The sequence below is a fragment of the Drosophila kikkawai genome, chromosome X (genome assembly GCF_030179895.1).
Source record: "Drosophila kikkawai strain 14028-0561.14 chromosome X, DkikHiC1v2, whole genome shotgun sequence".
NCBI lineage: Eukaryota > Metazoa > Arthropoda > Insecta > Diptera > Drosophilidae > Drosophila > Drosophila kikkawai.
In genome coordinates this window covers 29,114,967-29,136,393 of record NC_091733.1, presented here as the reverse complement: position 1 = coordinate 29,136,393, position 21,427 = coordinate 29,114,967, and the positions used below count along the sequence as shown (strand labels likewise).

The 21,427-nt window shown below is 29.5% G+C and overlaps 1 protein-coding gene and 1 long non-coding RNA gene across 3 annotated transcripts in view; one reads left to right on the top strand and one right to left on the bottom strand.

Annotated features, from left to right (window-relative positions):
• The window catches only part of LOC138929244 (mRNA decay activator protein ZFP36L3-like), a 154,755-nt gene that overhangs the window by 23,591 nt on the left and 109,737 nt on the right, over positions 1-21,427 (bottom strand). The window contains exon 4 of the mRNA XM_070288579.1: positions 6,076-6,174. The gene's annotated coding sequence lies outside the window, so the exon portion shown is untranslated. The remainder of the gene's footprint in view (positions 1-6,075; positions 6,175-21,427) is intronic.
• Positions 12,646-15,134, top strand: LOC138929117 (uncharacterized). Of its 2 annotated transcripts, none has more exons than XR_011445555.1 (3): positions 12,646-12,903; positions 14,455-14,525; positions 14,675-15,134. It is a non-coding gene; the product is annotated as an uncharacterized lncRNA (long non-coding RNA). The 2 variants fall into 2 exon arrangements; XR_011445554.1 differs by having other exon boundaries at positions 14,600-15,126.

Sequence of the window (21,427 nt, the reverse complement as noted above, 5' to 3'; positions counted from 1 at the left end):
ATTTCTACTCAATATTTAAGCGTAATCTACACTTATTTCAAATTGTTTTTGCATTTAATTAATTTTTAAATAAATATAAAAAATAAAATAAATATATTTTTTAATAATTTAAACACGGTCTTAGCTTATCTAACCGTTTTTGTGGTATTTATTAATTGTTTAGAATAATATAAATAATAATTAACAAATTACAAATAAATTTCCTATTTATATACGACTAAATTAAACAGTTTTTTGCTCTCTGTAAAATGCGTAGGGCGGAGGAAGACCCACTTTCTTGGCTAATGACAAGTTTGTGGTTAGCCTGGCATAATTAAAGTGCAGTCGCAGTCTGAATAGCCGTAACAAAAACATTAGAAACAAAATATTTATATGTGCAATCCGTGGGTGGGGTAAACCCTCCCCCTTTCAGTGAACCACGTGCTGCTGGTGCTGCTGCTGGCCGTCTTGGTCGCGTGCCCATCGAACCCCACCCATTAACCCACTCCCTGCATAACCTTTACCATTCATATACATATATATCTTGGTCAAGATCAGACGCACGCTCTGTGGTGGTCAATCATGGTAGTCAGCCGGCCGTTAAGCCCCAAGCTCAACTGTACCTGGCCAGCTCCACAAACAAATGACAAATTCATAAAGAAAATAACAGAAAATATTATTAAATATTATTTGTTTACTAGAAATAATTTTTAAGGTAATGTTCCTAATGAAAAGTAATCAAAAAAATCGAAAAAAATCATATCTGGATTGGCTTTAACTGGATGAAGTTATTAAAACTTGTTCAGAAGAGGTTGGGAATGAGTTGGTGTTGTGGCAGGGAGTGCAATGAATGTTGCATGTGGAGCAGCTGCAACAACTGTGAACTCAAACTCGTCCAGTCTCCCTCTCTATCTCTCTCTCTCTCTCTGTCTCTCTAGGCTGACTTCACGTTGTCTCTCAAGTATTTGTCAATTAGATTTTTAATTGCTGAAATATGAATGTAGGCGCAACACACCAACAGGCACAGCCAAAGCAACAGCAACAAATGCCATGACTTTGACGTTGACAGCGGCAATAGCAACAGCAACAGCAACAGCAGCGGCAGCAGCAGCATCTGCAACATCTGCAACATCAGCAGCAGCAGCGGCAGCAGCAGCGGCAGCAGCAGCGGCAACAGCATCTGCAGCCTGTTTTGCCTGTTGTGTCTGTCAAGTGCTGCTTGTTTATCCTTTTTCTAAACAGATCTATCTGAACTTATTTTATAAAATTTATATTTTTTTAAATTTTAAAATATTTTTTTTAATATATATATTTTTTTAATATTTTTATTTATATAAATTTATTTCTCAGATTTATTTATTTATCTATACATTTTTTAAATTTAACTTTAATTATTTTTAATTAAGTTTTAATAATTTGCAAATTGAATTTTAATTATTTTTAATTTAATTTGAATTATTTTTAAATTTAATTTTAATTATAATTATTTTTAATTATTTTTAAATTTAATTTTAATTATTTTTAATTTAATTTTAATTATTTTCAAATCTTATGTTAATTATTTTTAAATTTAATTTAAAATATTTTTAATTTGATTTTAATGATTTTTAATTTTAATTTTAAATATTTTTAATTTAATTTTAATTATTTTTAAATTTAATTTTTATAATTTTTTAATTTTATTGTAATTAACTTCAATTTAATTTGAATTATTTTTAATCCCATTAAAAGAACCCACTCAATTCTCTAATTCTTATCCTTTTCCCCGCTAAAATCTCTATCCTTCTTCGCCCAATCTCTGCCGCTCATCACTGGTGACAAGTAAACTTGTTGCTGCCGCAGACAACGATGACGATGACGACGGAGACGACGACGACGATTATTAAATGCAACTTAGATCAGATCAACAGCAGCGGCAGCAGCAGCAGCGAACGCGATTAAATCGAAATTCTATGCGCCATCGAGCGCTCGTCGTGGAAATAATGCGATATGCCTCCTCCTGCGTCCCCACCCAGGCGAGAGAGAGAGAGAGAGAGAGAGAGATCCATATAGAATCCAGTCAAGATGGATCGCGTGCCAGGAGACTGCGACTAGTTGAAATATTGTTATTATGCTTTGGCTAAAAGTGAATGATTGCCGGTGAGCCCGGCAAGGAAAACCTGGCGGGAAATCTCCAAGCTTCCATGCAGCTGCAGCAGACTGCAGACGATGCTTAGAACTATAACGCAAAAGAAGGCTTTGCAAACAGCATTTGCAACATTTTTCCCCAAAAAAAACAGTTGCTGTTGCACTTGCCAGTTGCAACATGATGATGCATGCTGATAGACGACGATAGATTATCAGGCAACGTGCAACGTGCAACTGGCTTAGACTTCTCCTGGACCTGGCGAAGGTTGTTCTTTGGCCAGCATTTAATGGCTTATCAAACAGGTGATCGAAAGGCAACAAAAATCACAGGAAATAAAGCCACAAAAAAAGATGTGAGAATTGAATAAACAAATAAGAGATATGATCACTTGGCAGGGAAAAAGTAAGGAAAACTAAGGAAAACTAGGGAAAAATTCAACTTTAAATAGGGAGAATGTAAAAAATTAATTTTAGTTTATCAAAAAATTAATAAAAAATATGTTTTAAAATATTTTAATACCTAAAGAATTATTAGGAAATTAATTTAGATTAATTTTTTATATTTAGGAGTGATTGCGATGTAAAAAATAGTATCAGTTATAAAAAGTAACAGGAAAACAATGAAATTTAAGAAAAATATAAACAATAAATAAGAAAATACCTGTACAAATGATTTTAGTTTACTGAGTTCTTTTAAATAAAAGAAATATAAAAATACTTAGACAATTATTAGTATTTAATTTAGATTTATTTTTGATTTGTAAAAATAAATATTTGATAAATAAATAAAAATAAGAATAATATACAAGTATTAAATTATTATATTTTAAGCCAAATATTTTGGGTAAATTTATATATCTTCCTCCTAAGTTTATGACTATATTTTCAATAATACTTTTAGCTAGTTTCCACAGTTATGTATATATTTTTAACCACATTTATAGGTAAATTACAAAAAAAAATAAATAATAATAAATATTTATAAATAATTCCATAAAAAACTCCAAATCTAGGGCAGCAATACCTAAGAGTTACTAGCAACATAGCTGCTTATAAGCCTCAAACATTAACAATATCTTCAACAACATTTTCAGTAGCAGTAATAAATTAATTAAGCTCTCTCACCTCCCCACCTCCCCACCACTCCCTCCCCCTTTTGCTTCTACCTAATTCCTCTTTTATCCTCTTTCACTTGGAGGCCTAATTAAAATTAACGCCGGATTACGCATACGCCACGTGTGTGGAGTCAAGAAAAAATAATAAGGATAAAGAACCTGGGATTTGCCTGCGTAGAAGAGTTAATCTTCCCGAAGAAGGGGAGATGCGAGTGAGTACTCATATTCATACTTAGACTTGGACTCGGACTCCGACGAGTATCGGCAATGTTTGCATAGAGTGCACTTACCGTTACCTCGCCAAGGAGGAATCAATGTGCGAGTCTGTATATAAATATTTTCATTTGCCGCACGGCTGCTGGCTGAGTGACTACACGAAAGACCCTGACTTTAGCTTCTTTTTTCTCCTCCCCATTTGCTACTTGCCACCTGCCATTTGCCACATGCAGCACAACGTGCCTCGTTCGCATTTGGCCAAGGCATGATTTTCCACGGTTGCCATAAACCATGTTTCTGTCGTGCCACACATAAAAAAATATAATAATAATATAAACACTAAATAAATGATTAAATCTGACTTTTTTGTATATATAGGTATTTTATATATTTTTTTAAAAGCTTTTTCATTAAAAATGTATTGCCCTTTATGGGTGAAATTGTAAAATTAAATCGATAAATTTGTTGAATTCATTGTTGAATACATTGTTGAATTCATTGGTGAATTTATTTTTGAATTTATTGGTGAATTTATTATTTTTTTAATTCGTTCAACAATACATTGTTCAAAATTAAATAAATATTAAATAAAATATAAAATAAAGTCGCTTTTCATTGTTGATTTGTAAAATAAATGTAAGAATATTCATTACTTAATATTTCTGTGAATATATTACAAGAAATTCATTGGTGAACCTTTTTCGTTAGTCGAAAAATTTATAATTTATTGGTGAATTATTTGGTAAATTTATTATTTCTGTGCTTCGTTTAAAAATTATAAAAGATAAGTGAAATTTAATTGGCAAAATTGAAAATACTTGTAGGTGTAATTATTGGTGAATTAATTATCGGTGAATAAATTATTGGTGAACTAATTATTGAAGTAGGCAGTATTATTACATTTTATTTAACTTTGTTTAGTTTTCTTTTAAATAAAGTCCCCTTAGTGAAGGGAATTATTACATAAGAACTCCATAGAATATTAAACTAGTTGATTGTTATATTTTTTTATTCACAATTTCTTAGTTTCAAACAAAATATAAAGAGGCTCCTTTCTCTTCTGCCTAGCTCTCTGATGCTTCAAGGGCCCCAAAACCCATTCGAAACATATTAATTCATATTAAAATAGAAGTAGAAGGGTTTTCTTGAAATTTATATGGGAAAAGAATGAGATGGTGTGATACTCTATAGAAAGAAGGGTATATTTAAAGAGGAAAATGAAGAAGTATTAACCCAAAAAATGTTAAATAATTTAATAAAATATTCTAAAAACTATCTAAATGTTTTTTATAATATTTTTAAAAATTTAAGATTATTTTTATAATATTTTATTAAATTATATAAATTTTTTTTAAATGATATATTAATTTTATTTATTTTATTATTATTTTTTTTGTTATTATTATTTTATTATTTTTTTTTTATTCAATTATTTAAGTTATTTTTGAGCTAACATTCTTCCACTTTTCTCCTTAAATATATTATATATAAATGAATTTAAACAAATATTAAATTATATTCATCTTAGACTCCATTTAGGGTATTACATTTATAGAAACCCCCTTTGCTATTCATTCATTTTTCAGCAATAACATTTTTTGTGTGCCTTCGATGTAAGGAAAATGTTTCATTTCATTTGTTCTTTTCTTGTTTTTTGATTTCTTAAACTTGAATTCCAACAGTGCGACTCGCAAGATTCCGATTCATAATTCATCGATTTGTCATTTTGTATTTAAATATTTCAACGGCATTTGCATTTCAATTGACCAAAAAAAAAAAAGGCGAAGGGTGACCCACACGAGTGTTGAACTTTAGCGTGCGCCAAGCCGGCGATCACCTGTGATCGGAGATCGGAGATCGAAGATCTTGGGTTCCCTCCAAGAATCTCTTGTTGCTTTTCACACCTTCCACTGACCAAATAAATTGAAGAACGTTGCTAACAAGAATATCGAGGGGAAGGAGGAGCTTGAACCGATAAAGATATCAGTTTTCAATAGAGCCACAGAGCTAGTTCGAGTTCGAGTTCTTTTTGACACTTTCCACAACGCAACGATCGATTTTCGATTTGCATAAGTTCACAGTAAATTCTGAAAAAACCTCCTATAATCTCAAAAGGGGTCTCCATACTAATCGCTAATAAATACAGACTCGTATTTCAAAATAATTTGAATATTTTTGAAAGGGGGGGCCCGACTTGCCCCTGTGGCGTTTGTTTTGTTCGAAATCAAAACATTTCCCGCTGTTGAGGATAAAAAGCTGTAATATTTCACACCTTTCCCTGAGATTTTCCAGCATTTCAGAGATGCTGCTGCCTAACAACTTAATCAAAGTTGCATTGATATCGCCTCCATTCTATCCATTCTTTTATGTAAATTTTTCTCAATCGAAATACTATATATATATATATATTTTCCCAAGAAGAGAGATATATATTCAGCTTAGAGTAGGGCTTTTCCTGTTTGCACTCGTAATTCTCTTTCGATTCATACATTTCTCACGATTTTTGGTCGATTTTTGACATTAGCCTTTTGGCTCATTGATATTTATGGCTGATAATTTCGGTTTATTATATCGGCGAGTGAAAGGTTAATGACGGAAAGTCGTCGCTTGTCGCTGGGAAATCAAAATTGAAACTCACCTGTTCTTTTCCGGTTTGAATTTTATTATTTCCGTATGTAGTTTCCATTTTTATTGATTATGTTCCTTTTTTTTCTCCAAAGGAAATATCTTTAAAGGGCTGAAAGAAAATAGTTAAAAATAAAGTTTAACTTTTATTAATTGTTATGTTTTTTTTTTTAGAAATGATAAATAAATAGTTAATTAATTATTTCCCAAGCTATAATAAATCTATTTTAATATTTAATATATTCCTGATATTTTGGGATATAAATAAAAATGTCTATAAATTAATTTACAAATTATAGTCAATAATCTGCATATATTTTGAATAGTTAAAAATGTAAAAATTATATACAATATTCCTGAAATATTTGGCAGTAAATAAAAATTTCTATAAATGAAGAAACAAACTTTAAGCTTTAGCAATGATATTTAAATTGTAAATTAAATTAGTTTTTATGATATAATAAATATAATTTAAATTTTAAAATATTCCTGATATTTTTGCTTTTAAATAAAAATTCTATAAAGTAATAAACAAACTTTAAGCTTTAGCAGTGAAAATAAATTGTTAATTAATTAGTTATTAAGCTATAATAAATATAATTAAATATTTAAAATATTCCTCATTATAAATAAAAATGTCTAAAAATGAATATAAAAACTTTAGAGAATTATATATATATATTTTATAAAGTAAAAAAATTTAAAAATAATATAAAATAAATTTAAAATATTTATATACCAGCAACTGATTTCTGACTCAACTGACTGACTTCCCCTCTGGACCCAGACTTCACCCTCGTTAACATTCTTTTTGGCGAGGCCGAGATCTCTTCTAATATAATTCACACTCGATCTGAAGCGGACAACAGGGCAACGATGCTAATGATGATGTTTAGTGGTTCTTTCTTTCGATTGTTATCATCGCTTGGGCTAAACCTTTCGCCTTGATTCGCTGCCAATTCTATTGATCAATATTTCCAATCGATTTTGAATTCATTTATCTTTCGGCCAGGTAGCCAGGTGTCTGCTGGAATTGATAAAACTTCACGCTTTACATTTTGGCAAAAAAAAAAAAACGTCATAAATAATATATAAAGCGAAAAAAAGGAAAAAGAGATTGTCAACACAATGATGTTGATGATGATGATGTTGAATCTCTTGTGTTGTCCACGAAGATGTTAAATAAATTAAAGCATTTTGATGGCATTTCGGAATTATGCAAAGTTAATGGGACAGAACATTAAAACACATGACGATTTATTCAGATTACGAGAAAGAAATGTATATATATATTATAGGTTTAAGATTTCATTGAGGAGAAAAATACTTTCTCAAAAGAGTTGCAAATATATTTTATTTTTTTTTTTTGCAACACCCCCCTCATAAAAAGAAAATCTAAAGAAACAATCCATTGTTTGATCAACTATTTTGTTAACGGTTTTAATTGTTAAGAGAGTTCTGGCCAAAAGCCAAACACAAAAATTCGCATCTTTTGTGTATTGATTTAGATGGCCCAGACAATAGTCCTGAAATTTTTATTGTCTAAACGCTGGGACTGATGTCTAAACAAAAACTGAAAAAAAAGAAGCTAACCAAAACGACACGAAACGAAACGAGACGAAATAATAACAATAAAATTGAACAATGGCCTGCCATAAATTTTTATTATATTTTACCGATAGTTTTGTCTTTAGTTTAAAGTGGCATCTATCCATCTCGTTCTTACTAAATGCCTTCTTTTTTATACCCTTGCAGGGTATTATAATTTCAGTCAGAAGTTTGCAACGCAGTGAAGGAGACGTTTCCGACCCTATAAAGTATATATATTCTTGATCAGCATCAACAGCCGAGTCGATCTAGCCATGTCCGTCTGTCCGTCTGTCTGTCTGTCCGTCTGTCCGTCTGTCTGTCTGTCCGTCTGTCCGTCTGTCTGTCTGTCTGTTTCTACGCAAACTAGTCCCTCAGTTTTAAAGCTATCTGAATGAAACTTTGCATATAGTCTTCTATATGCTCTCACTGCTATATATGTCGGAACGGGCCGGATCGGACGACTATATCATATAGCTGCCATACAAATGTTTGATAAATTTTTAGAAAAAAAAGTATAACTTGGCTGTTTTTCAATATTTTTGCATCATTTTTGAGATATAGCCATTTTATATTATTCCAGAATTTTGGTAAAAATTTTATGAAAATCGGACGACTATATGATATAGCTGCCATAGGAACGATCGAGAAATTAATAGAAATAAAATTATAGCTTCGTTGTTTTTCAACGCATTTTTATTTACTCTGAGATATACGTTTTTTTTATTATTCTAGAATTTTGGTATAAATTTCATAAAAATCGGACAACTATATCTTATAGCTGCCATAGAAGCGATCGGTAAATGTATAAAATATATAAAGCTGAGAATGTAAAACTGTAACTGTCAAACTGTAAACATAATAAGTATAGGTAAAATGTAATGAAACTCTGTTTTGTGAGTGTTTTCAGCATTTAAATCTATAAAATAAACATCAAAACCAATCTGCAAGGGTATACAAACTTCGGCGTGCCGAAGTTAGCTTCCTTTCTTGTTTTTTATTTATATTTCTATCGATCTGTTTTGCAAATAGGAAGCTGCTGGCAGCAACAGCAACAACAAATATGTCATTGCATACAAAATTTGATTTCATTGTTATCTCTCTCTCTTGCTGAATTTCTGTATTTATTTAAAGAACGTGAATCTATCAGTGGCTTGATTAGGTTATTGAACCTATGGATAGATAGATCTCTGCCTTGGCTTGATGCTGTTGTTGAGCATGTGTAATAATCGTAAAGGTAATCGTGCCTATAAAAGGATCGGTCTAATTGCAACTTGACTAATCTCATTCTAACTTATCTTGGCTCAGCTTGGTGAGGTTCCAATTCCAACTGATTCCATCCAATCCCAACCGATTCGATCCAATCCCAACCAATCCTAACCAATCCGTTCCGTTTACAAGATATTCACTTTTCTGAAGCTGTGCCGTTGTTGGCCAGCAAATTAACGCTTGATTAAGAACAATTTTTAGCCAGATGTTTACAGATTTTTAGTACAGTGTGCCAAAAGTTGGGTTACTTTAGTGATATTACAAAATTAACAAGAAAGGAAGCTAACTTCGACACGCCGAAGTTTGTATACCCTTGCAGATATTATTTCATTACATTTTACCTATACTCATTATGTTTACAGTTTGACAGTTACAGTTTTACATTCCCAGCTTTACATTTTCTCTACATTTACCGATCGTTTATATGGCAGCTATATGATATAGTTGTCCCATTTTCATAAAATTTTTACCAAAATTCTGAAATAATAATAGAAGCTTATATCTAAAAGTAGATAAGAATATTTTGAAAAACAGCGAAGTTATAATTATTTTCCTATTCATTTGCCGATCGTTCCTATGGCAGCTATAAGATATAGTCGTCCGATTTTCATAAAATTTTTACCAAAATTTTGGAATAATATAAAATGGCTATGTCTCAAAAATGATGCAAAAATATTGAAAAACAGCCAAGTTATAATTTTTTTTCTAAAAATTTATCGAACATTTGTATGGGAGCTATATGATATAGTCGTCCGATCCGGCCCGTTCCGACATATATAGCAGTGAGAGTATATAGAAGACTATATGCAAAGTTTCATTCAGATAGCTTTAAAACTGAGGGACTAGTTTGCGTAGAAACAGACAGACGGACAGACGGACAGACGGACAGACGGACAGACGGACAGATGGACAGACGGACAGACGGACAGACGGACATGGCTAGAACGACTCGGCTGTTGATGCTGATCAAGAATATATATACTTTATAGGGTCGGAAACGTCTCCTTCACTGCGTTGCAAACTTCTGACTGAAATTATAATACCCTGCAAGGGTATAAAAATTTGTAGTAAAGTTGTAAATTTAAAATAATATTACTAAAATATAAATAACAATAAAAAGTTCATTTTAATTTAATAAATTTTATGATCTTGTCTAAAAATTATTATTTTATAATTCAAAAGTTTAATAAATTTCCATAATTTATTTAAAAATTCCTATTTAGTTCAAATATTTTTACATATTTTATATAATAAAATTATAAGTTTAATATATTTTCATAATTTTTTTTTAGTTTAAATATTTTTCCATATTTAATATAAAAATATTTTACTAACTTAAAAATATAAAATTTTTTGTAGTTAAAAATTTGTTAAAATTTTTGAAAATTGTTTATAATTTTTTATGATATTTTTTTAAGTTTTATAACATATCTGACTTTTAAAATATCTAAAAATGTTCTTGAAAATTTCTTTAATTATTACCTTAATTTTTTAACAAATAATAAATAAATTCCTAAGCGTTATCAATAATTTAAATATTTGTTTCTAAATGTTGTATAATAATTTGTAAAGTTTTACTACATTTCTTACATCTTTACATCTTAAATTGTTCTTAGAAATTATTTTAATTATTACTTAAATTATTTAAGTATTTAATAGTTAAAATTCCTATGCATTTTCAATAGCTTAAATATTTTGTTGTATAATTTTTTATGAAAATTTGTAAAGTTTTACTACATTTATGACTTTTTAAATATCTTAAATTGATCTTAGAAATTATTTTAATTATTTCTTTAATTTTTTAACAAATAATTAATAAATTCCTATCCTTTTTGCCAGTGCAACTCTACCCCTGGACTCCATCTCAGTGGCAACTGGTTGCTCAAATTGAATGTCCCGATGTCCCAATGTCTCCTGACTGCGTCTCACAAGTCTCTGGACATCTTTCCCTCTCTACACGGTCTTCGGTTTTGGCCTTCTGTGGCGCTTTGGCCAAGAGTGCGTGGCTAATTGTCGCCGCTAAACTGTTGTTGGCATGCGTTTGACAGTCGGTCAAGTGGGCCTTCTGCTGCTGCTGCGACGACGACAACTAAACTAACTAACGTTAAAAACACTAACTCAACTGCTCAACAGTTAGCCACGCCCCCTTGGGCAGCCAGGCTGCTCTTCTTCTTTTTTGTTGGCTAATTTATTTTGATTGAGTTATTAAAATACTTGTTTACACAAGCTCAACACTGCAAAATATGAACTAATATCGTTTGGGGCTGGCTGGAGGTAGAGGAACCGGCTGGCTCATTGATTTGCATCGCCCAGCTGTGACAGTTGTTTTGATAATTATAAATGTTTTTCATTTCTTTTTTTTTTTTTTATTTGATTTTACAACTCTGTTGCCGCATCAACTTCCGTTTCCGCGTAATAAATGAGAGGATGCCGAGGGGCGGCAAGGAGGCGGCTTAAAGGTCGGTCTCTACTCTGTCGGTTGGTGTTAAATTATCTTAAGTAGCTAGAAATTAGCCTGAAATTATCTGCAAATTAAAGTGCCAGCCTAGGGGTGCACAGTGAACAAATTTAATTGAATTTATTACAAGTTTTTAGGTAAAAGCGGAAAAGTTGTTTAATTTAAAAACATTTTTTTTTAGTTTATATTTATATATATTTTTAATTAATAATTTAATTAACTTATTTAATTATTTTAATTTATTTAATATAATTAATTTTAATTGATTTAATTTGTTTAATTAATTTTCTAAATTAAATTTGTAAATTTATAAGTTTTTCATTCATTTTAAATGAGCTTAAAATTTGTAATATAAATTAAATTAATTAATCTTGAATTTTTGGTTGATGAAAAGTTTTTAATTAAGCAACAAAAATTTGTTAAATTTATTTATATATATTTTTATATATATTATTATTTATATTTCATATATTTTTTAAATTATAATAATTAATAATTTAATTAATTAATTAAATAATTTTTTTTATTAATATTTGTAAATGTATAAGTTTATATTAATTTAAAATTAGCTTAAAATTTTAAAATATATATATTTTTTAATTTTTGGGTGAAAAAAACCATGTTTAAAAATGTAGTTTTGTTTATTTTAATTATTATTTAAATTAAAAAATAAAAAAAAAATTTAAAAACTTTTCTTTGCTGTTTTCTTGATGTTTTCCTTTTCCTTTCCTAAAAGAAAAAGATATATAAATAGATATTTTATATAATATATCCTAAAATCAATTCATAAATATTATTTAAATTATTAAATTTGAGTTTAAAATTCCTTTTATTCTATTTTTATTTTATTATTAGGTATTTTATTTGATTTATAGGTTTCTTTGATTTTGATTTTTATTTTCTGTGCAGCAAAACTTAAACATTTAGCTCGGCATTACATAAAATTGACATTGATCGACGGCGATCGGCGCTGCAAAGATTACGGATCTGCTGCTGGCTGAGAGTCCCAGCATCCGCCGCATCTCATTTGGCGACACATTTACATTTGCATGATTATGAGCTCGGTTCCGGCCATGGGTTTGCCGGCGATGCAAAATCGATTTCATCGAGGGGGGAAAAAAAATAAAGAAAAATGGCAAATATACATACAAATTGTTTGCATTTTTGTGCAATTATTTATTTATGCGACGACGCCGCGGCGGTTGGCTAATCAATCGTCGTTAAATGCATTAACTGTTTGATCCATGCCATGTTAAATCGCTAAATGCGGATCCAATGGGATTCATCATCTCTGCTTGGCTCTTTGGATTTTCTTTTTTCCTTTATCAATCGGAAGAACAGGCAGCTGGCGACGACGACGGAACAAATCCAAGCTGTTTGCCCACAATTAACGGAGAAAATTTCCACCCGTCAGGGAAAAAGGCGAGGAAAGCCGAAGGTAAATGTGTCAAGTGACTCCTTATCGGATGCTGCGACTAATTAGTTGTTAAACGGAACTTGTTGCCAAGCGATTTGTATTTAATCGAGGTAAATGTTAAGAGATCTTTTAACCTAAATACTAAATAGCTAAATACACAGCTAATGGAATTTAAAGGATTTGTTTTTGGCAAGGAAATGAGCAATTTTAAGACTTGGGGAATTCTTTTTACTTTTGAAATTTTAATACTAAATATTTCTTTGGAATATTAAATATATTAAAAAATAAAATTAAAAAACAAAGCTGATTTCGATACATTATAATTTTTTTATGGAATTAAATATATTTAAAATATAATAAATATTATAAAAATGTATATTAGTGTAGATATTAACAATATAAAATAATATTTAAAATATTTATTTTTATGTATAAATATTTATAATAATATTTTAAATATTTATATTTATGTACATTTATTTTATTTAATAATATTTAAAATTTAATATTTAAAAATCTTTTTATACATTAAATACTTAAATTCTTGTATTGTAAATTTTTTAAAATCAAACTTGGCTTCTTTAAATTATTTAAATAAAAATTCTTAAAGCAACTACAAAGTCTTGTCTTTTTTTTTTTTGGTTATACCGACTTTTCTTTGTCATTTATACCCTTATTTTATCAGTTCTCTTTTCTGTTTTCCTTTTTATTTCACTTTTTAGTGGTAAAACCTTCGTTGTACGTTTTTTGTTTTGGGTGGTTTTTGCGTTGATATTTATTTAATGTCGATTTTATGGAGCGCCACAGCGCTAAATTCTTTTGCCCTCGCCGAGATGACTTATTTTGCAAACAATAAAACAATAAATCAATCAATTATAAGTTGAACTCGGTGACAACAACAATAAAAAATAAGAAAAAAATAAGAAAACGGCTTAACAAAAGAAATACAGCAAAAAATTGAATGCGAAAAATGAAAAGAAACCGATGAAAATAAAGAAAGAAAATCGAAACATTTTAATACGTACAAGTTGTGTCCATTTTTGGTCAGGCAAAAACGGTAGACTTGCGTGATTTAGTCTTGAGATGAGGGGTATATAGTATATATATATATACTACTATATTACTATATATATATATATACATTTATAAATGGTATAAGTAATAAAACAGGGACTTATAAGGGAAAGCAGGCACAATGGTGGTGATTTTGGGGGTTTTTAGGGTTTTTTTTTAGAGTTTTTATCAAAGAGTATAGTTTTTTAATTTAAAGAAATTTAGTTTAAAAAGGTACGAGTTTTTAAAGGATTATTCCTTATTTTTTTAATTTTTAATATTATTATTTATATTTATTATTATATATTTTATATTTGTTGAGTATTTTTTCTTAATTTTTGATTTGTTTAATTTTTAATTTTAATTTTTTGCTTTGTTTATTTGCATGTTTAATTTTATTTATTTTTATTTATATTTAAAAAATATATATATATATATATATATTTATTTTGTTTTTAATTTAAACTATTAAATAAAAATAAATAAAAACGAATAAATAATAATCAACTAATTTTTAATATTTTCTCTGTTTATCCTTTACTTATTTTCCTAACCCCTTTTACGGCGCCCCTGTCTTTGGCATATTAAATGCATTAAAAATTTGTCAGCCGGGCATCAGGATCGATGGACAGCCGCACAGAATAAACAATAAACAAAGGAAAGAAGCTGGCCGGCAAAGGTAAAAATAATAAAACTAAATAAATAAAAAAATACAAGAAAATAAAAAAAAAATTAAAACAATTTGGGAGGGAGAGTGCTGTGCATTTCAACGGCAATTTGCTGAACGTTGTTCGCCTGTCTCGTTCGCTGACTGTTTTTGGATTTTAGCCAAAAGCGCCTCTGCCTTGGCGCCAAAGTGGGTCAGCCAGCAGCAGCAGCAACAACAACAACAACAGTATTAACAACAAATAGCAGCAACAGTGCCAGCAACAACAATAGCCACCAATTTGGGCCCACAAAATTCCTTTGGCTGACAGGCGTCGACGGGGACCTGGGATTCAGATTCAGATTCAGATTCAGAATCGGACTCCAATGGTGGCGACTCCAAATTGGCCGCCTTACGCATGCCAATTAGGCATTCCAGCCAGGCCAGAAGATCCGCCAGATATGCGGGACTAGAAGCCATAGGAAAATCTTTGAAAATGTATATAGTTTAAGGCCCTTGGAGTGGCAGTGTAAAGGGGAGTTTATTAAGGTTTAAATTCTTTTTTTTTATATATTTTTTTTATTAATTTAATTATTTAGGAAGTGAAATTGAAATTAAATATTAAATAATATATATAATATATATAAATTCTTATTTTTTATATTTTTTTTATTAATTTAGTTTTATAGGAAACGAAATTGAAATTAAATATAAAAAATATATATTAAATATAAAAAATATATTTAATAAAAAGTTAAAATATTTATTATTAAAAATGTATTATTCAAAAAAAAAAAAAATTAATATTATTATTATTAATTTTTCATAGTTTTTTTTTTTAAGTTTTACTTTAAAAAAATAAAGAAATTCCATATAATATAAAATTGCATGATAATATTTATATATTCACTTAAATATATTTAAAAGTCTTAATAAAAATAAAATTTAAATGTTAAAGTCTCAATAAAACTAAAATTTAAATTTCTAAAATATCTAAAAAATCCAAATAACTCCCCGATGAAATGACAAATTTGTTTAAATTTATTTAATGCTGTATCACCATCTCTTTTGGCACCTCTCCGACATAGACTCTCTGCGCGAATGCCATTAAATTTGAATGAAAAGAAAACAAATAAATTATTAAACTAATTCGGTATGTTTAAGAAACAATGAAAATGATTGGAACGCGATCGTTTCTATTTTCTATTACTATTTTTTAACGATCGATTGAGCATTGTCTTCGCTGTGGCTCTTTTGTTTAAACATCTTTTAGAGCTATTGGGGCCAGAGAGTCAGAGATGGCGATTTGTTCCCGATTTTCATGCCAAATTAATGCGCTTTTAATGACTGAACAGCGATGAGCAATCAATTAAACACATTCAATTTTCGATGCTATATTGAAATGAAGTGATTCTAAATCGAGAAATATTACTCTAAGAATTCGAATTTGATTCCAGAAATTAATAGAAAATGTTTTTTAACTTGATTTTTTACCAAGAATAATTATAAATTAATAAAATATGCCAAGTAAAGATTGGTTGGAGAAAGCAATTTAATTGTTTGAAGAAAAAAATGAATACAGGTCAAACTATAATTTTGTATAAATAATTAATATCTTAGTTTAATTATTTATAAATTTATCAGCTTGATAAATATGAAGAGAAAATAAGAAAAAGCTGTTTTGGTAGCTTTATAATATAATTAATATTAATTGTATAATAATAATATTGGAATAAAAATTATAAATATTATTTTTATTTCTATTATAATATTTAGATTTATTTTATATTATATTGTATAATATTATATTTTTGTAGTTATTTATTATAATTATGGTATATATTTATAACATAATTATTTTTTATAATTATTATTATTTTAAAAGAGTTANATTTATTATATTTATATAATAATTATATTTATTGTTTAAAAAGCTTTCATAATTATTAAATTGTAATAAAATTTTGGAAATAATTTTAAATCTAAGAAAATGTATATAGATTTCATATTTATTGATCGTTTTCCGATATTAAACTGCATCCCCCTTCAGATGACATCATTCTCTAAATTCTCTAATTTTTTGTTGTAAACTAAGTTTTTTTTACCCATCTCACCGACCCGAGTTAATTTTCACAGAAGCTGGGGTGAAAGGCCAGAGGCGGCCGCATTTAATTTTATATAACGGCGCTAGCCGATAGTTTATTTAATTTTTTTTGAACGCTTAAACACACATATTTGTCCCTAGGGCACTATAGTCGTCACTCTAAAAAAGAGTTGAAAGCCTCAAGTTAAAATATTTGCCAAAACTTAAGCTAATGAACGGTTAATTGCCGCAGCCCCCTCCGAAATGCTGGGCTCTTAATTGCAGTTAATGGGCTAAGCTCTTACCTATTTCTGACACTTGATTATGCAAAAGGTCCCCACCAGCGACGACCCTCCAATTAATTTCCACACCACAAAAAAAAAAAAAATTAAAAAATGTACAAAAAACCTAAAAGAAAAAAGAAAACCTTTAAAGACTAAAGACCAATAACCAAAGACAGAAAACCAAACAGTCCACGCGCTTTCGCCCCGAGGACACGCGTGCGATTTGCTCGCGCCAAATTTGACAACATTTAGGAAAGGCTAAAAAAAAAACATTAAAAAATTAAGACAAAAATAAATTTACCAAAAAAAACCAAGGTTTAAGTTACCCTAAAAAATATGTGGGATTTATTTTTAAATTAAATTATTTATTAACAAGTAAGAAAAAATAGCAGAAATATTAATTAAATAATAATTAAAAATTAAAAAGTTATTATTAAAATTAAATAAAAATGAAAAATAAATTATTAAAATATTTCATCTTCATTTCGTTTTAAGTACATTTAATATGGACTCAAAATAAATATTTTTAAATGTTTAAAATATTTATAAATAATTAAAATTTAAGTAAAAAAATTAATTAGGTAAAACAAATATAAATTAATTATCGAAAATTATTAATTAACTAAAAATGATATAAAATATTTCTTCACAATTTTGTTTTACATAAATTTCAAATAATAATAAAAATACCTTGAATTACCTTTTTTATATATATTTTATATTTATTATAGTTTTTCTAAATGATTTTCATATATTTTCCATGTCTAAAATCCCTGTTTAAATATAAATACCCCCTCAGTGACAGAGAGTATTGTATCGATTCGAATATGTTTTCATCGATAATTACATTTGCCGTTGGTCGAAGAGACAAACGACAGCTGGCACCTGGAGATCCGAATGGATGGCTCTATGGCCAGGTGAAGAGGTTTCCCAGGTGAGCAGGGTGCCTGGGACAGGGTGTCGGGGGGACTGGCACCGCTCTAATGGCATTTTAATAATAGATTACGACGCCGGCGACGACAACAGTAGATTAAGACGGAGGCTGCCAGAAGAGATATGCCCTGAGACAAATGATGTTTGCCACTAAACAAATTTCGCAGACTCCTTGGATGTTTTTCTGCTCTCTCAACTCTTTTTCTTTTTTTATTTAATTTTTTTTTGTCTGAATTTTGTAGTATTTCATGTGTGTGTGTGTGCGAGTGTGACAGTTGACAGTTAGGAGTTGAAGCGAGGGAAAAAGCGCGCCTGAAATTGACTGGGAGTTGCGAGTTCATCGGCGAGTCGCGTCTGTGTTGCATTATTTGCATAATTCAACTTTAATACAAATTGGCAGCCTTAACAATTTGCGCTTGGACGGCCACACATTCACTTGGACACTTGTGTGGATTTTAGAGATGAGCAAGAAACTTAAAAAAATTTTTTTTGTTTTCATTTAAAGGAACATTTTTGGTGTTTTTAATCAAAATAATTTTTGTGGAAAAATTAAATTAAAAAAAAAATAATCATAGCTTAGCCAAAAATGCATTAAAATTAACTCGAAAAACTGTTCTAAGTTAGTTTTTATAAGGTTAATACAATTTTAATATTTATTAAGTTAATTTAAATATTTATCTAAGACTTTAAACAAGTTTAGGGTTATTTTTAATTTAATTTTTTTTTAATTTTAGAAAATTTTAATTTTTGAAAAGGTGGTGAATTTTGGGTAAAAATGAAAACTTGAAAAATTCTTAAATAAACCAAAAATGTATTAAATTCAACTCGAAAAGCTGTTCTTAGTTCGTTTTTAAAGGCTTAATATTTCTGCATACTGAATTTAATTTAAATATTTTTTTATATTTTAATATGATTTTTTAAAATAATAAATAAATCTCCAAAATGTTATTTACAATTTGTAATTTATAAATAATATATTAAATTAGGGAATTCGATAAATATTTAATGAATTTTACTGTATATTTTTGTACTTTACATTATTTTATATAAAATATATATTCTTTTAATATCCCAACTTGGCCTTTAGTTTATAAGAGAGTCTCTGTTTTTTTAGTTTTCAGTGTTTCTTTTTTATGTATTTTTTGTTCTCTTCTTATTTTTGCCAGCTAATCATGCGCATGATCTTTGGGATGGATGCATGTGGGCACATTAGGGTTACACTCGCCTCGATTCCCCGGTCTTTCCGACTCCTGAAGCCTGCGGCCTTACTTAGTTGCCGTAGCCATCGCCGTCGCCGTCTCACACTCGAGCACAATAAATTCCCATGACAACTAATTTAGCCAATCGTTGGCGATCGAAGAAGCAGAAGTTTGCCTGCATTTATTCGCTGGCTGTCTCTCATCTTTGCCGACTCTAGAATTTTTATTGACTTTGACTTTCGAGTTTCAGTTTGAGTTTGTCGCCAGTTCGAGTTTCAGTTTGCAGTTTGACTCTTTGGCTTTAACTCGGGCTCTGCTTTTGGTCAAATTATGTGGCCCGGGCCTTAATGATCGTCTCTATGGAGATGCGATGCCACCAGGCCACCAAATTCCCCACATTACGTATACGCCACGTGAGACGAGACGAATTCAAAGCGATGCGCGGCCAAGCTCCATGCAATTAACCGCCAAGTGTCAAAGCCAAGGAGAGAGAAAAAATAAAAGAAAAAAAAACAAACTCGAATGGAATTGCAACTGCAAACTACTGCAGCTGCAGCCACCACCATGGCCACGCCCACTGCGGCCCACAATTGCGGCAAATAACAATTATTAGCTCAAGTGAATACCCTGGCTTTGGTTCAAGACTTTGCGTTAAACATTGGTAGAGAAAAAAAAAATATATATACAAAAAAAGAATAACAAGAAAGGAAGCTAACTTCGGCACGCCGAAGTTTTTATACCCTTGCAGATTGGTTTCGATGTTTATATTATAGATTTAAATGCTGAAAACACTCACAAAACAGAGTTTCATTACATTTTACCTATACTTATTATGTTTACAGTTTGACAGTTACAGTTTTACATTCCCAGCTTTACATATTTTATACATTTGCCGATCGCTTCTATGGCAGCTATATGATATAGTTGTCCGATTTTTATAAAATTTATACCAAAATTCTAGAATAATAAAAAAAGCTTATAACTTAAAGTAGATGAAAATACGTTGAAAAACAACGAAGTTATATTTTTTTTCGATTAATTTCCCGATCGTTCCTATGGCAGCTATAAGATATAGTCGTCCGATTTTCATAAAATTTTTACCAAAATTCTTAAATAATATAGAGTGGCCATATCTAAAAAATGGTGCAAAAATGTTGAAAAACAGCAAAGTTATAATTTTTTTTCTAAAAATATATCGAACATTTGTATGGCAGCTATATGATATAGTCGTCCGATCCGGCCCGTTCCGACATATATAGCAGTGAGAACATATAGAAGACTATATGCAAAGTTTCATTCAGATAGCTTTAAAACTGAGGGACTAGTTTGCGTAGAAACAGACAGACGGACAGATGGACAGACGGACAGACGGACAGACGGACAGACGGACAGACGGACATGGCTAGATCGACTCGGCTGTTGATGCTGATCAAGAATATATATACTTTATAGGGTCGGAAACGTCTCCTTCACTGCGTTGCAAACTTCTGACTGAAATTATAATACCCTGCAAGGGTATAAAAATATAGAGTATATATTAAAAAAATATTTATTTTTATATAAAATATACAAAAATTTTTATAGAAAATCTAAAATAATTGCCATAATTTCTACAAATAAAAAAAAATAAATATATTCATTAAAAAAAAAATAAATAAATACTCCTAGAAAATCAAAAAAAAAATTCAATTATTTGTACAAATTAAAAAAAAAAGAAATAAAAAATTAAATAATTAAAATAATATAATATAAAAAAATATATATAATAAATTATGAAATATGTTATATTAACCATTTTTAAAAAATCCAAAAATACCCTTAGAAAATCTAAAATAATTCCTATAATTTTTACAAATTTAAAAAAAAAACATGAAAATATAAATAAATTTAAAAAATATAATACAAAATAATATACTTAATAAATAAATAAGGAAAAGATGCTTATTTAATAAAGTCTTCGCTTAAAAAACAATATTTTTCTTGAGATTATAAACAAGCTTTCATTAGCTTCATTTTCAGCCACTTTTTCTTCCCAATAAAAATTAACTAATAAATAATAAATATATTTCGAAATATTAAAGGATATGGCCTAGTCTCAACTGCATTGGAAATTCCTTTATTGTTTGAACAGGAGCAACTTGTGGAACATTGCCAACGACATCGAACATCAATCTAAACAAATGACTAGAGCCAATGGAATGGATCAGCCATAGAGACTCTGAGACTCGGGCTTTTTCCTTGTATTTTTTTCCTGTATTTCTTTAAGCTTTTTTTGTTGCTTTTATTGTTACATTTTTTGCTGTTTTTTGTTGAATTTTTTGTTGTTGTTTCGTTAACAACCCGCGGGCGTAATGCGGATGACATTGACGCGGGCCTGGACGAAGCCGAACCTGAATTTGGATCCCGTCCAGGAGTTGTCTGTCAGAGGCGGAGATT